A 15,221-nucleotide genomic window follows, 5' to 3' on the forward strand; every position below is an offset into this window, starting at 1 on the left:
AATTCAATTTGGTAGGGAACGATCTCGGCGCAGAGATATGCCAAAGATATACTACCTCGTCACAGGAATACGATCTTCCACAGGGATACGATCTCATCACAGGGATTATGTCTCATCAGGAGGATATGCTATCGTCAGACGGAATCACTTTTGTTAGATGGATACGATATCATCGGAGGGATACCATCTCAAGAGTAGTATACGATACTACAGACTTGACTACACGCATTTAACGAAAAGGACGTACATGTTCACGAACATTCAAATCAGCGGGCATACGAACTTGCCACAGGGATATATTCTCGTCACTGGGGTTTGAACTGGTCACGGTAATACGATCTTGTTGAAGGAATACGAAACAGAGATACGATCTCATAGCACGGATACGTTCTCGTCACAGTGATACTATCTCGTCACAGAGACAAATATGTATTATCGTATCGTTCTGATGAGAAGGCCCCACCGTGCGAAGTATTGGCCAGACGTCTGGCGCTCTGGAGCGAAGTTCATCGTCGGCTTGACCCGGTGACCGGACTCGAGCCACAAGGCCTGCAGTTATCTCGCCGCTGATACGCCAGTCCCAGCCATCTGCAGGCGCGGTGAGTACTGCACGCGACATTGGTCGGTAGTACTGCGCACGCACTTCATTGTTTCTCACAGAGAAACACTCTCAGGGACGGGCGACACGATCAACAACACCCAGTTGACAAGCCAATATCAGCTGCTACCAAATAGTTCGTGCCTGATGACGATGGCAGTCGCCAGCTCCCGAAACGTCACTGTGTTTCGTCGTAGGAAGCCCGCGGTGTTTGACTGTGCTGTGATGGTGTGTCGTCCGGAACATCTGTCGAGTCTCAACACTGCGCGGCGATGTGTTGTGTCCTGTCGAGTCTCGACACTGCGCGGCGATGTGTTGTCCTGATCTGTTGTTTTAACGTATTTTAGGTTATCGCTACAACCGTCTCGTCATAGTCAGTCTGTCATGTTCGTCCGTGTTGTGTTTTTCTATGACTAAATTCCTTTCACGAGTTCTCTGTGTTGGTAAAGCATGTAGTATTTGACATCAACCGGTGTTTTATTTTGAGATTGACCTATTTTTTTCTATATCTCAGGTTTTTTGTGGCATCAGTGTGAAACTTCAATGGTGTATGTCAAAGATATTAAGTTTAATAAGTATTTGCCATTGTAAGAATAATTAAATTAATATTTAAAAGTATATAATGCAGTGTTCAATAATAAGCATTTAACATGCATTGAGAGAACGTATCTACTCTACATATTTGACCACATAATAAAACAAACTTATGTTCAGTAAAAGGTTTTAATTAAATTTGGTGACAGCTTGAAAAACTTCAAAGAACTTAAAGTTTTAACTCTTACGTTAAGACTGCAGAAGAATTTAAGCGAAAAACAATGCGGTAGTAATGCAATGTAATTGGCGGTCCTGGGACTGGCTTCTGGCTGAGGAGCCGACCGCCATCTTGGATTGTGATGTCATGGCGACCATCTTGAATGACCTTGACCTTGACCTTGACCTCATCAGCCATCTTGGATTCACCAATTTGGATGAAGTCATCACCGCCATTTTGTTTTCTTGAACTTTCCGCCATTTTGAATTATTTCGTCACCATTGCTATTTCAGTTACTGCCACCATCTTGGAAATCAGTAATGTTTATGCAAGAGACTCGGGAAAAATGTTTAAATTTATAAAAAAAATTAATTAATCAATTTTTAATAAAAAATATTCAATAAACTTACTTCATGGAGCTCGGAGTCATCGGTTCGAACCTGATAAGGGTAAAAAATAACGGCGACTGATCCTTCCTCCACGGAGGCTAACAGCAGACTGACCTCCCATCAATAAATCCAAGGTATATAACATCACCAAGTATGATGTCATGTCCGCCATCTTGTTTTCGTCTGCTGGAGGTGACCATCTTTTTTTCGTCTGCTATAGTGTGCTGATGCCACGTTAGTCTAATTTTTACCCGCTAGAGTGCAAAAATCATTTATAATGACTGTGGCACCCGCCATCTTGTCATTTGGACACCATCTTGGAAATTCGTAGTTATTATAGCTAGAAATTCGGGAAAAATACCAAAATTTATTAAATAGATTTGCAATTTATTTTACTAATTGATTCGATCAGGTCCTGTCCTTGGTTCGATCCCTGGGCGATTCAAAAATATTTTAATTTTATGTAACAAAATAATAATCTTAATACACCATGTTCAAAATTCTAAAAGCAGAATATATGTACCTAGTCAACCAGCCTTCAGTAAGTAGTTATGTCCGCCATATTGCATATTCGTATTTATATAGACATAAATTCAGGAAAAATTCCAAAATTCATCAAAAAGTTCACTTATTAAAATAATGATTGAAGCGATAGATGTTCATCCTTGGTTAAAGATAAAGGTAAATATAGCTTTTAAAAATTTTTAATTCGGTTTTCCAATACTTATAATTAATTCCGACCAGTACATGTACAATGCTTTACATATAGACCAAGTGTCTTCTGACCACGATACCAGGTCACGAACAATGCCAGACGTATAGGCTAAACATTTCCGAACCTCATGACCTTCATCGATAGATAATATAATTTATTTAAAGCAGTTAAGGAGTCTTTAAACAGTCATACCTATAGTATCGATAAAATAAATTACAGTAAATTAGACCAACGTAACATGTTTTATGCTTACTAAAGGACCAAGAGACCTTGAAAAATATTAGTGGTGGGAGGTTAGTCTGCCAGTGGCTTCCGTGGAGGAAAGATCGGTCATAATTTTTTTTATTTTGACTCTCACCGGGTTTGAAACGAGGACTTAGAGATCCATGACGTAAATGTGTTTTTATTTAATATTTTATTACAATTTCGTTAGTAATTTTTTTTTTTTAGAAATTTGAAAGCCTTTCTTATTAAAATCTGATAATAATCACGAATTTTTAAGATGGCGGTAGTAAAGTCCTACTCCATGATGTAAGAGTGATTTTATTTAAATTATTATTTTTTTTTATAAACTTAAAAAATTTTCTCGATTTTTTAGCATACAAAATACGGATTTTCATGTTGGCGGGCATACCGATTATTGCAGCAGTTACTTCATAATTCAAAATGGCGGACATGTCTTCCTAATTGTCAAGGTCATGACCTTGGCGGCTTAGATCGGCTTGACGCTAAGGAATTTAAGCAGCTTTTTAGGTATTTTCAAGCCATTGATATTTTTGAGGACTAAAATGGGAAATATTACCTCAAAATGAGAACTTTTCCCTCGAAATAGGGAATTTTTTAGGATTTTTTAAATCATTTCGAGTTATTTATGAGTCATTTTTGAAGGTCATGGTGATCCAAGATGTCCGCCGTGACGTCACAATCAAAGATGGCGGTCAGCACAGGTACCTCAAGCCGAAGCCAGGGCTATACTACTAGTAATGCCCTATTTGAAGCAGACAATACAACATACTCTGAACTGTCAGAACTTCCGTATAAATATAACCTTTTTAAAGAAAAATGCCAAATAACTAAGCATGCCGTGTCGTAAGTAGTAGGAAAATACCGGTTCTGGGACAGGCGCAGGATCCAGGATCCGGCGGCCATCTTGGATGACGTCATCTAATCCGTATGCTAATCCATGCTAATCCGTATGCTAATCTATGCTAATCTATGCTAATCCTTGCCAATCTATGCTAATCCATGCCAATCTATGCCAATCCGTATGCCAATCTATGCTAACCCGTATGCCAATCTATGCCAATTCGTATGCCAATCTATGCTAATCCATATGCCAATCTATGCTAATCCATATGTTAATCCATGCTAATCCATATGTTAATCCATGCTAATCCACACTAATCCATCCGCCATTTTGTATTTCTAGAAATTTCCACCAACTTCGAATCGTGACGTCACCGTTGCACTTTTCGTCACGGCCGCCATCTTGGATTCGAATTTTTTTTTTCGAACTTCAACTTTTCGAAATTCGATGTAATCATCAGCCGCCATCTTGTTTCGTCTGCTGGTGGCCGCCATCTTGTTTTCGTCTGCTGGTGGCCGCCATCTTGTTTTCGTCTGCTGGAGGCAGCCATCTTGTGACGTCATATAGTTCTGTTGGTCGCCACCAGATAGCAGCAGGGATTATTTTATCTTTTTCTTTAACTAAAATATTTTCAGTGCCGAGGCTGGGATTCGATCCATGGGACGTGAAAACGTCCAGGATGTCGTGGTTACGAGGCGGACGCCTTGACCACTAGACCACGAGACCAATTGGGATATGGTGGAATAAATAATCTATATATGCTACGTACTGACGGCAAGTTTATGATAAATGGGGGGAGGGTGTTTTTGCCTTCCTTAATGCATACCTAAGGCGCCACATTTGAAATTAAAATTATTATACAGCCGCCATCTTTAATTCCAGCACAGACTACCAGATGGTGCTAAATTCAAAAAATTAGTTGCCAGAGGCGCCGCCATCTTGGTTCTCAAGTTGGCTGGTAGATGTCGCTAGTATCGCGCGCCAAATTCAAAAATTAGTTGCCAGAGGCGCCGCCATCTTGGTTCTCAAGTTGGCTGGTAGATGTCGCTAGTATCGCGCGCCAAATTCAAAAAATTAGTTGCCAGAGGCGCCGCCATCTTGGTTCTCAAGTTGGCTGGTAGATGTCGCTAGTATCGCGCGCCAAATTCAAAAATTAGTTGCCAGAGGCGCCGCCATCTTGGTTCTCAAGTTGGCTGGTAGATGTCGCTAGTATCGCGCGCCAAATTCAAAAATTAGTTGCCAGAGACGCCGCCATCTTGGTTCTCAAGTTGGCTGGTAGATGTCGCTAGTATCGCGCGCCAAATTCAAAAATTAGTTGCCAGAGGCACCGCCATCTTGGTTCTCAAGTTGACTGGTAGATGGCGCCACCGTCGCCATATTTTAGTTCATACAATCGATACCAGATGACGCCACCATCGCCATCTTTAGTTCCTAGTGTTGCTACCAGAGTGTGCCACCATCGCCATCTTTAATTCTTAAAGTTACCGCCGGAGCGCGCCACCGTCGCCATCTTTAATTCTTAAAGTTACTGCCGGATGGCGCCAAGTGTTATGTAGTCAGTCTAGACAAGTCGGGATAAGTTTGGAACCTGTAGCCATATTATTATTAATTAATAATGTATGTTTATTAAATATGATAGAGTATTTATAAAATATTGGTGTTGTGTAGAGACTCTCTCTCTTCTTCTCGTAGTGGCGGAAGACATCTCGAAGGTAGTGTTAGAATTTATGTATTAAAGCAATCACTCTAGCTGAGGAGGTTAATAACTTATAGTTACAATTCAATAATAGCGGCAATTAAATGTTTTGAAATTAAAGCAAACAACGTAAATGGTAAACACATATTTATTTAAATCTTATTACAAACAGCAAGGGGTAAGAACAATTGATGATTTAAAAGAAGTAAATAACGAGTAATAAAATCACATAATATTCACACACTACACATCATAGTGACAAAGGCAACATTAACTCGAGACCCAATACCTAAATATTAAGCATAACTACAAGTTACATAGAGTATAATAAACTCTGAAATACATATTAAAGAGAAAATTGATATAAATAACATTATACTTTGCTCAATAGTTCCAGAAGTAATGAACGTACAGCTACACGGGCAATCTCAACAGTTCTTTCATCACTAGTGTTTTCTGTGGAACATACTTGAGTGGTGTCTTCACTGATCGGACCTAGATGACTGAGATCTCGGGTTCGACTCTTGCGAGATGTAGGAAGGCGAAGCTGACGCCGGCGTTTAGGCTGGACTGCTACTGATGTAGTAGGTGCTGGCGATGTAGCACCCATCTGGGTACAGGCAGTTGATGTCTGTACTGGCGAAGTCTGGCCACATGCAGATGCTGGTGGTGACCGAATAGCTGGTAGGTTGAATGCATGTGCGAAAACCTCTTCAGGTGTTGCAGGGAGAACTGTATCGTCTCTCATCATATTCACACTACAATGTCCATAGCCCAGGCAGTTGATAACTTCTAGAGGTGTATCTTGAGGTCCTGGGTTTAAAACCTGTTTCACGTGAAACACAGCGTCACAACTCTCCGAAAAATGTTTTAAAACACCGTCGATCCACTCACTATAATCAACAGTGCCTAGCCCAGGCGTTACACTGGAGTATATCCTGTTCGGTTGAAAGTTAGACATCTTGGTTAACTACTTCTGCTGTAGGTCCTTACACCACCACAGTTTCAGCTCGACTGCCATCGCACGAGGCGAGGGTCGTATCACTTGGATACAACATTCCAACACGGTGATCAACCATCCAAGCCCTAAGCATGCTCGCATTGTGTCTTGAGATCGAACCTGAACATGTATTATTGCACGTGTACAATTTATTTAATTCTTTCAATGTAGGACACTCATATTCTGCTTGTACATCTAATATTAGCACATGTCGCTTACAATAGTTAGTTAGCCACCGTTTCTGCTCTATTCCTACAACCAATACAGGGCCGGTGAAATGACTTGCCAATATGTTGGGTATTGAAGCATAAGGAAAGAGTCCGTGTTCCCAATGTAAACCATGAAAATTTCTAGTGAGCCAAGCATTTGTTTTTTGATGCTTCCTGGTGAGATATCGCCATTCAAATGGAGGTTGAAAGTTACGTGTTATTACATTTCCTTCTTCATCTGCAATGCTAAGTTCCTTGATAATAAACCCATACTGACTAGAGAAGCCTTGGAGGTTTACACATTTCGTCATGGAGGTCGAGACGAGACTAAGCCGGTAATGTACTGTCAGGTCTTAGATAATGGACGATACAATCTACCTTGTTGCAGGATGTCTCGATTATGTCCGGAGCCTCCTCGTCACAATCACTGGCCCAGTGATGACCGAAGTTGCAGACCTCTAGTTGAAGTAACCATCCTCGGTGACGTAGTGCACACGGCAGAATCCTGGAGTTACTTCCGCGTACTTTGCAGTTGGATCGAACAGCATTTGCTTGAATTTGTAGCAGCAGCTCTATACCCACACGACTATGTGTTGACTGCTGTGTCTAGGGTGTTGACCTCAATTTATACCGCTAGGACCCCCCTCCAGTCCAGTCACGTGTACCGTTGCTTCCGTTGTTGTCCCCCCCGCCTTGCTGGCGGCCTCCAACATTCGAACGAGGTGATCAACCATCCAAGCCCTAAGCATGCTCGCATTGTGTCTTGAGATCGGGCCTGGACATCCAAGTTACATAGAGTATAATATACTCTGAAATACATAATAAAGAGAAAATTGATATAAATAACATTATACTTTGCTTAATAGTTCCAGAAGTAATGAACGCACTGCTTGATCAGTGACAGGTGTAACTAAATATTAAATATATTTAATATTTTATTTTCCATTACCTTTCGTGGAATTTATTAATCATTCACTCTACGAAAAACAACTCAAGACAATATACCTGACCAACGAATTAAATACAGTACCGCTATGCCTTACATGAAAGTCTAATTATTCGATAATCTGAATAACCTATAAATCGTTCATGTACAAAGCCACACATACAGGCCAATTGTCTATGGACCATGAGACCGAGTCATGACAATATCAGACGTATAGGCTAGTCATTTCAGAACCGCAGGACCTTCTTCGTCTTTAGATAATTACAGTCATTTAGACCATCATGAAATTTTTATACATACTAAAGGACCAAGCGACCTTGAAAAATATTTTAGTAACACCAAGAGGTATTGAACTAGTAAATATTCAGTCACTACATATTTTACTACGCGCAATCAACAAAACGGAAGCACCATCAACGAAAAGGCAGCACATTTGGAAGCACAGACTACGAAAAGGCAGCACATTTGGAAGCACCGACTACGAAAATGCAGCACATTTGGCAGCACCGACAACGAAAAGGCAGCACATTTGTAAACACCATCAACAAAAAGGAAGCACAATCGGAAGCACATTCATAGAAAAGGAAGCACAATCGGAAGCACAATCACAAAAAGGAAGCACATTTGGAAGCACAATCACAAAAAGGAAGCACATTTGGAAGCACAATCCACAAAAAGGAAGCACATTTGGAAGCACAATCACAAAAAGGAAGCACATTTGGAAGCACAATCCACAAAAAGGAAGCACATTTGGAAGCACATTCAACGAAAAAGGAAGCACATTTGGAAGCACATTCAACGAAAAAGGAAGCACAATCATAGAAACAACGCACAATCGGAAGCACAATCAACAAAAAGGAAGCACATTTTGGAAGCACAATCAAAAAAGGAAGCACATTTTGGAAGCACCATAAAAAAGGCAGCACATTTGGGAAGCACAATCAAAAAAGGCAGCACATTTGGAAGCACCGACTACGAAAATGCAGCACATTTGGCAGCACCGACAACGAAAAGGCAGCACATTTGTAAACACCATCAACAAAAAGGAAGCACAATCGGAAGCACATTCATAGAAAAGGAAGCACAATCGGAAGCACAATCACAAAAAGGAAGCACATTTGGAAGCACAATCACAAAAAGGAAGCACATTTGGAAGCACAATCCACAAAAAGGAAGCACATTTGGAAGCACAATCACAAAAAGGAAGCACATTTGGAAGCACAATCCACAAAAAGGAAGCACATTTGGAAGCACATTCAACGAAAAAGGAAGCACATTTGGAAGCACAATCATAGAAACAACGCACAATCGGAAGCACAATCAACAAAAAGGAAGCACATTTTGGAAGCACAATCAAAAAAGGAAGCACATTTTGGAAGCACCATAAAAAAGGCAGCACATTTGGGAAGCACAATCAAAAAAGGAAGCACATTTGGAAGCACCATCAACAAAAGAAGGAAGCACATTTTGGAAGCACCATCAAAAAGGCAGCACATTTGGTAACACAAGTTACGAGAACTAAGTCTTAGTTAGAAATCAGAATGCAAGAAATAAAAACATTTAATTTTTACTTTTAATATTTAATTTATTTCTTAAGATTATACAAATAGAAGTAAAATAAGTCATTATTGTATGTAGCCAGCTTTCCTCAGTTCTTCGAGTATGAAGGATTTTTCTTTTATGCACGAATAGTTTCCTGCACAAAGCGAGCCATGTAGAAGTCTTAGCCGGTCAACCAATAAGTTTGGATCTTTCCACGATGTGTAATCAATCTCTTCTACTACCATCTCACTTGCTTGTTTATTATAAATACTTTTAATATCACAATCGTCCCAGTGATCATAATAAGCATTATCAGATTTATTTATTATAACACGTCGTTTCCATCGTTTCGGTCTCAGGACATCGTTACATTCTTCTATCTTGTCAGCTTTAGGTGCTTCATCACAGTCTATGCTTTTGTTAACAGCCTCAGAGTCACTGTAACAATCACTGTAGAAGGCATCCTCTTCACCCAGATTACCATATGAATTCGATATCGATGATGTCGAAGTGCCATTATCGTCTTCATGCTTCCTTTTTAGGAGTCCATCATCATTTTTACAAAGTAAGAAAGATCTACTTGAATTCGGCTGGAATGTATTCTCACTTTTCACGTTAAGGATTCTTCCATTGTCTTCATTCTTCCATAAATCATCATCGACCTTCAATTTAAGTTTTTCGTCGAGATCGGAAGAGCCACGAACATAATCTCTCTCAAGACAAGGAAAATTATTGTCGTAATGCAGATCACTATTCCTTAGTCTAGTAGCATCGTTGTACTCTGGCTTGTAAGCAGGCTTAACGTTACAAGTTCTGTCATGTCTTTTTAAGCTCTCTCTCCGCGTAAACGACTTGCTACATCGAACGCAACTTATCATATTGCGTAGTGGATTTTTAACACAGTCATTCTTCTGGTGTTGTCTTCCATTCTTACTCAAGATAAATTCTTTGCTGCAAAACTTACACCTGTGTCCTTTCGATACAGCGACAGACACCGAATCAGGATTAATATTAGTTACTGTGACTAATGTTAGATACAAACAGACAGTTTTCCAATTGGAACCATTACTTAAATATAATTTTTTAAATATTTCTTAAGCGAGAGTTATCTCATGCAAAGGTACTTGTTGTAAGTAGTTCTGCTTTTCAACAACAGATGACACCACGTATTGCTTGCAGGTAAATATTATTTATTTCTTTCATGCGGGATGCAGGATTCTCACTAACGATCGCAATACAGTGATGGCATCGCTAGACTCCAAGGAGAAGGTAGTTTGTTCATCCAGTTAGTGTTTCTCAAATTTCTCAGGGTATATATTATTATTTGACTGAATAATGATTTTTTTTTTAAATTCCACCTAATAAAAATAAAATAGAAGCACTCAGAGAAAACCATCAGGAATGATGTCGTTTATAAACATCATAAATTACCATTTTTTTTTTAAATATTCCAAATTTAATCCTGCTTAAGCAAAGAGTTCACAAGCGGGCTTGTGAACTCTTTGCTTAAGCAACATGAGAGTTCTAGCACAAGCGGGCTTGTGAACTCTTTGCTTAAGCAACATGAGAGTTCTAGCACAAGCGGGCTTGTGAACTCTTTGCTTAAGCAACATGAGAGTTCTAGCACAAGCGGGCTTGTGAACTCTTTGCTTAAGCAACATGAGAGTTCTAGCACAAGCGGGCTTGTGAACTCTTTGCTTAAGCAACATGAGAGTTCTAGCACAAGCGGGCTTGTGAACTCTTTGCTTAAGCAACATGAGAGTTCTAGCACAAGCGGGCTTGTGAACTCTTTGCTTAAGCAACATGAGAGTTCTAGCACAAGCGGGCTTGTAAACTCTTTGCTTAAGCAACATGAGAGTTCTAGCACAAGCGGGCTTGTGAACTCTTTGCTTAAGCAACATGAGAGTTCTAGCACAAGCGGGCTTGTGAACTCTTGGCTTAAGCAGGATTAAATTTGGAATATTTAAAAAAAAAATGGTAATTTATGATGTTTATAAACGACATCATTCCTGATGGTTTTCTCTGAGTGCTTCTATTTTATTTTTATTAGGTGGAATTTAAAAAAAAAATCATTATTCAGTCAAATAATAATATATACCCTGAGAAATTTGAGAAACACTAACTGGATGAACAAACTACCTTCTCCTTGGAGTCTAGCGATGCCATCACTGTATTGCGATCGTTAGTGAGAATCCTGCATCCCGCATGAAAGAAATAAATAATATTTACCTGCAAGCAATACGCCTTTGCATGAGATAACTCTCGCTTAAGAAATATTTAAAAAATTATATTTAAGTAATGGTTCCAATTGGAAAACTGTCTGTTTGTATCTAACATTAGTCACAGTAACTAATATGAATCCTGATTCGGTGTCTGTCGCTGTATCGAAAGGACACAGGTGTAAGTTTTGCAGCAAAGAATTTATCTTGAGTAAGAATGGAAGACAACACCAGAAGAATGACTGTGTTAAAAATCCACTACGCAATATGATAAGTTGCGTTCGATGTAGCAAGTCGTTTACGCGGAGAGAGAGCTTAAAAAGACATGACAGAACTTGTAACGTTAAGCCTGCTTACAAGCCAGAGTACAACGATGCTACTAGACTAAGGAATAGTGATCTGCATTACGACAATAATTTTCCTTGTCTTGAGAGAGATTATGTTCGTGGCTCTTCCGATCTCGACGAAAAACTTAAATTGAAGGTCGATGATGATTTATGGAAGAATGAAGACAATGGAAGAATCCTTAACGTGAAAAGTGAGAATACATTCCAGCCGAATTCAAGTAGATCTTTCTTACTTTGTAAAAATGATGATGGACTCCTAAAAAGGAAGCATGAAGACGATAATGGCACTTCGACATCATCGATATCGAATTCATATGGTAATCTGGGTGAAGAGGATGCCTTCTACAGTGATTGTTACAGTGACTCTGAGGCTGTTAACAAAAGCATAGACTGTGATGAAGCACCTAAAGCTGACAAGATAGAAGAATGTAACGATGTCCTGAGACCGAAACGATGGAAACGATGTGTTATAATAAATAAATCTGATAACGCTTATTATGATCACTGGGACGATTGTGATATTAAAAGTATTTATAATAAACAAGCAAGTGAGATGGTAGTAGAAGAGATTGATTACACATCGTGGAAAGATCCAAACTTATTGGTTGACCGGCTAAGACTTCTACATGGCTCGCTTTGTGCAGGAAACTATTCGTGCATAAAAGAAATATCCTTCATACTCGAAGAACTGAGGAAAGCTGGCTACAAACAATAATGACTTATTTTACTTCTATTTGTATAATCTTAAGAAATAAATTAAATATTAAAAGTAAAAATTAAATGTTTTTATTTCTTGCATTCTGATTTCTAACTAAGACTTAGTTCTCGTAACTTGTGTTACCAAATGTGCTGCCTTTTTGATGGTGCTTCCAAAATGTGCTTCCTTCTTTTGTTGATGGTGCTTCCAAATGTGCTTCCTTTTTTGATTGTGCTTCCCAAATGTGCTGCCTTTTTTATGGTGCTTCCAAAATGTGCTTCCTTTTTTGATTGTGCTTCCAAAATGTGCTTCCTTTTTGTTGATTGTGCTTCCGATTGTGCGTTGTTTCTATGATTGTGCTTCCAAATGTGCTTCCTTTTTCGTTGAATGTGCTTCCAAATGTGCTTCCTTTTTGTGGATTGTGCTTCCAAATGTGCTTCCTTTTTGTGATTGTGCTTCCAAATGTGCTTCCTTTTTGTGGATTGTGCTTCCAAATGTGCTTCCTTTTTGTGATTGTGCTTCCAAATGTGCTTCCTTTTTGTGATTGTGCTTCCGATTGTGCTTCCTTTTCTATGAATGTGCTTCCGATTGTGCTTCCTTTTTGTTGATGGTGTTTACAAATGTGCTGCCTTTTCGTTGTCGGTGCTGCCAAATGTGCTGCATTTTCGTAGTCGGTGCTTCCAAATGTGCTGCCTTTTTTGATTGTGCTTCCCAAATGTGCTGCCTTTTTTATGGTGCTTCCAACATGTGCTTCCTTTTTTGATTGTGCTTCCAAATTGTGCTTCCTTTTTGTTGATTGTGCTTCCGATTGTGCGTTGTTTCTATGATTGTGCTTCCTTTTTCGTTGAATGTGCTTCCAAATGTGCTTCCTTTTTCGTTGAATGTGCTTCCAAATGTGCTTCCTTTTTGTGGATTGTGCTTCCAAATGTGCTTCCTTTTTGTGATTGTGCTTCCAAATGTGCTTCCTTTTTGTGGATTGTGCTTCCAAATGTGCTTCCTTTTTGTGATTGTGCTTCCAAATGTGCTTCCTTTTGTGATTGTGCTTCCGATTGTGCTTCCTTTTCTATGAATGTGCTTCCGATTGTGCTTCCTTTTTGTTGATGGTGTTTACAAATGTGCTGCCTTTTCGTTGTCGGTGCTGCCAAATGTGCTGCATTTTCGTAGTCGGTGCTTCCAAATGTGCTGCCTTTTCGTAGTCTGTGCTTCCAAATGTGCTGCCTTTTCGTTGATGGTGCTTCCATTTTGTTGATTGCGCGTAGTAAAATATGTAGTGACTGAATATTTACTAGTTCAATACCTCTTGGTGTTACTAAAATATTTTTCAAGGTCGCTTGGTCCTTTAGTATGTATAAAAATTTCATGATGGTCTAAATGACTGTAATTATCTAAAGACGAAGAAGGTCCTGCGGTTCTGAAATGACTAGCCTATACGTCTGATATTGTCATGACTCGGTCTCATGGTCCATAGACAATTGGCCTGTATGTGTGGCTTTGTACATGAACGATTTATAGGTTATTCAGATTATCGAATAATTAGACTTTCATGTAAGGCATAGCGGTACTGTATTTAATTCGTTGGTCAGGTATATTGTCTTGAGTTGTTTTTCGTAGAGTGAATGATTAATAAATTCCACGAAAGGTAATGGAAAATAAAATATTAAATATATTTAATATTTAGTTACACCTGTCACTGATCAAGCAGTGCGTTCATTACTTCTGGAACTATTAAGCAATGTATAATGTTATTTATATCAATTTTCTCTTTATTATGTATTTCAGAGTTATTATACTCTATGTAACTTGGATGTCCAGGCCCGATCTCAAGACACAATGCGAGCATGCTTAGGGCTTGGATGGTTGATCACCTCGTTCGAATGTTGGAGGCCGCCAGCAAGGCGGGGGGGACAACAACGGAAGCAACGGTACACGTGACTGGACTGGAGGGGGGTCCTAGCGGTATAAATTGAGGTCAACACCCTAGACACAGCAGTCAACACATAGTCGTGTGGGTATAGAGCTGCTGCTACAAATTCAAGCAAATGCTGTTCGATCCAACTGCAAAGTACGCGGAAGTAACTCCAGGATTCTGCCGTGTGCACTAAGTCACCGAGGATGGTTACTTCAACTAGAGGTCTGCAACTTCGGTCATCACTGGGCCAGTGATTGTGACGAGGAGGCTCCGGACATAATCGAGACATCCTGCAACAAGGTAGATTGTATCGTCCATTATCTAAGACCTGACAGTACATTACCGGCTTAGTCTCGTCTCGACCTCCATGACGAAATGTGTAAACCTCCAAGGCTTCTCTAGTCAGGATGGGTTTATTATCAAGGAACTTAGCATTGCAGATGAAGAAGGAAATGTAATAACACGTAACTTTCAACCTCCATTTGAATGGCGATATCTCACCAGGAAGCATCAAAAAACAAATGCTTGGCTCACTAGAAATTTTCATGGTTTACATTGGGAACACGGACTCTTTCCTTATGCTTCAATACCCAACATATTGGCAAGTCATTTCACCGGCCCTGTATTGGTTGTAGGAATAGAGCAGAAACGGTGGCTAACTAACTATTGTAAGCAACATGTGCTAATATTAGATGTACAAGCAGAATATGAGTATCCTACATTGAAAGAATTAAATAAATTGTACACGTGCAATAATACATGTTCAGGTTCGATCTCAAGACACAATGCGAGCATGCTTAGGGCTTGGATGGTTGATCACCGTGTTGGAATGTTGTATCCAAGTGATACGACCCTCGCCTCGTGCGATGGCAGTCGAGCTGAAACTGTGGTGGTGTAAGGACCTACAGCAGAAGTAGTTAACCAAGATGTCTAACTTTCAACCGAACAGGATATACTCCAGTGTAACGCCTGGGCTAGGCACTGTTGATTATAGTGAGTGGATCGACGGTGTTTTAAAACATTTTTCGGAGAGTTGTGACGCTGTGTTTCACGTGAAACAGGTTTTAAACCCAGGACCTCAAGATACACCTCTAGAAGTTATCAACTGCCTGGGCT

The 15,221-nt window shown here is 39.7% G+C and overlaps 1 protein-coding gene across 9 annotated transcripts in view; it reads left to right on the forward strand.

Annotated features, from left to right (window-relative positions):
- Positions 1–480: 480 nt before the first annotated feature.
- Positions 481–15,221, forward strand: part of LOC134539804 (lipase 1-like) — a 235,313-nt gene continuing 220,572 nt past the window's right edge. For 5 of the 9 annotated variants that reach the window (XM_063382076.1, XM_063382080.1, XM_063382083.1 and 2 more), the window contains exon 1: positions 490–599. The gene's annotated coding sequence lies outside the window, so the exon portion shown is untranslated. Of the gene's footprint in view, positions 600–627; positions 827–15,221 lie in introns of those variants that run through there. The other 4 variants (XM_063382077.1, XM_063382081.1, XM_063382079.1 and 1 more) reach the window with 3 other exon arrangements.

Source organism: Bacillus rossius, chromosome 16 (assembly GCF_032445375.1).
Source record: "Bacillus rossius redtenbacheri isolate Brsri chromosome 16, Brsri_v3, whole genome shotgun sequence".
Taxonomy (NCBI): Eukaryota; Metazoa; Arthropoda; class Insecta; order Phasmatodea; family Bacillidae; genus Bacillus; species Bacillus rossius.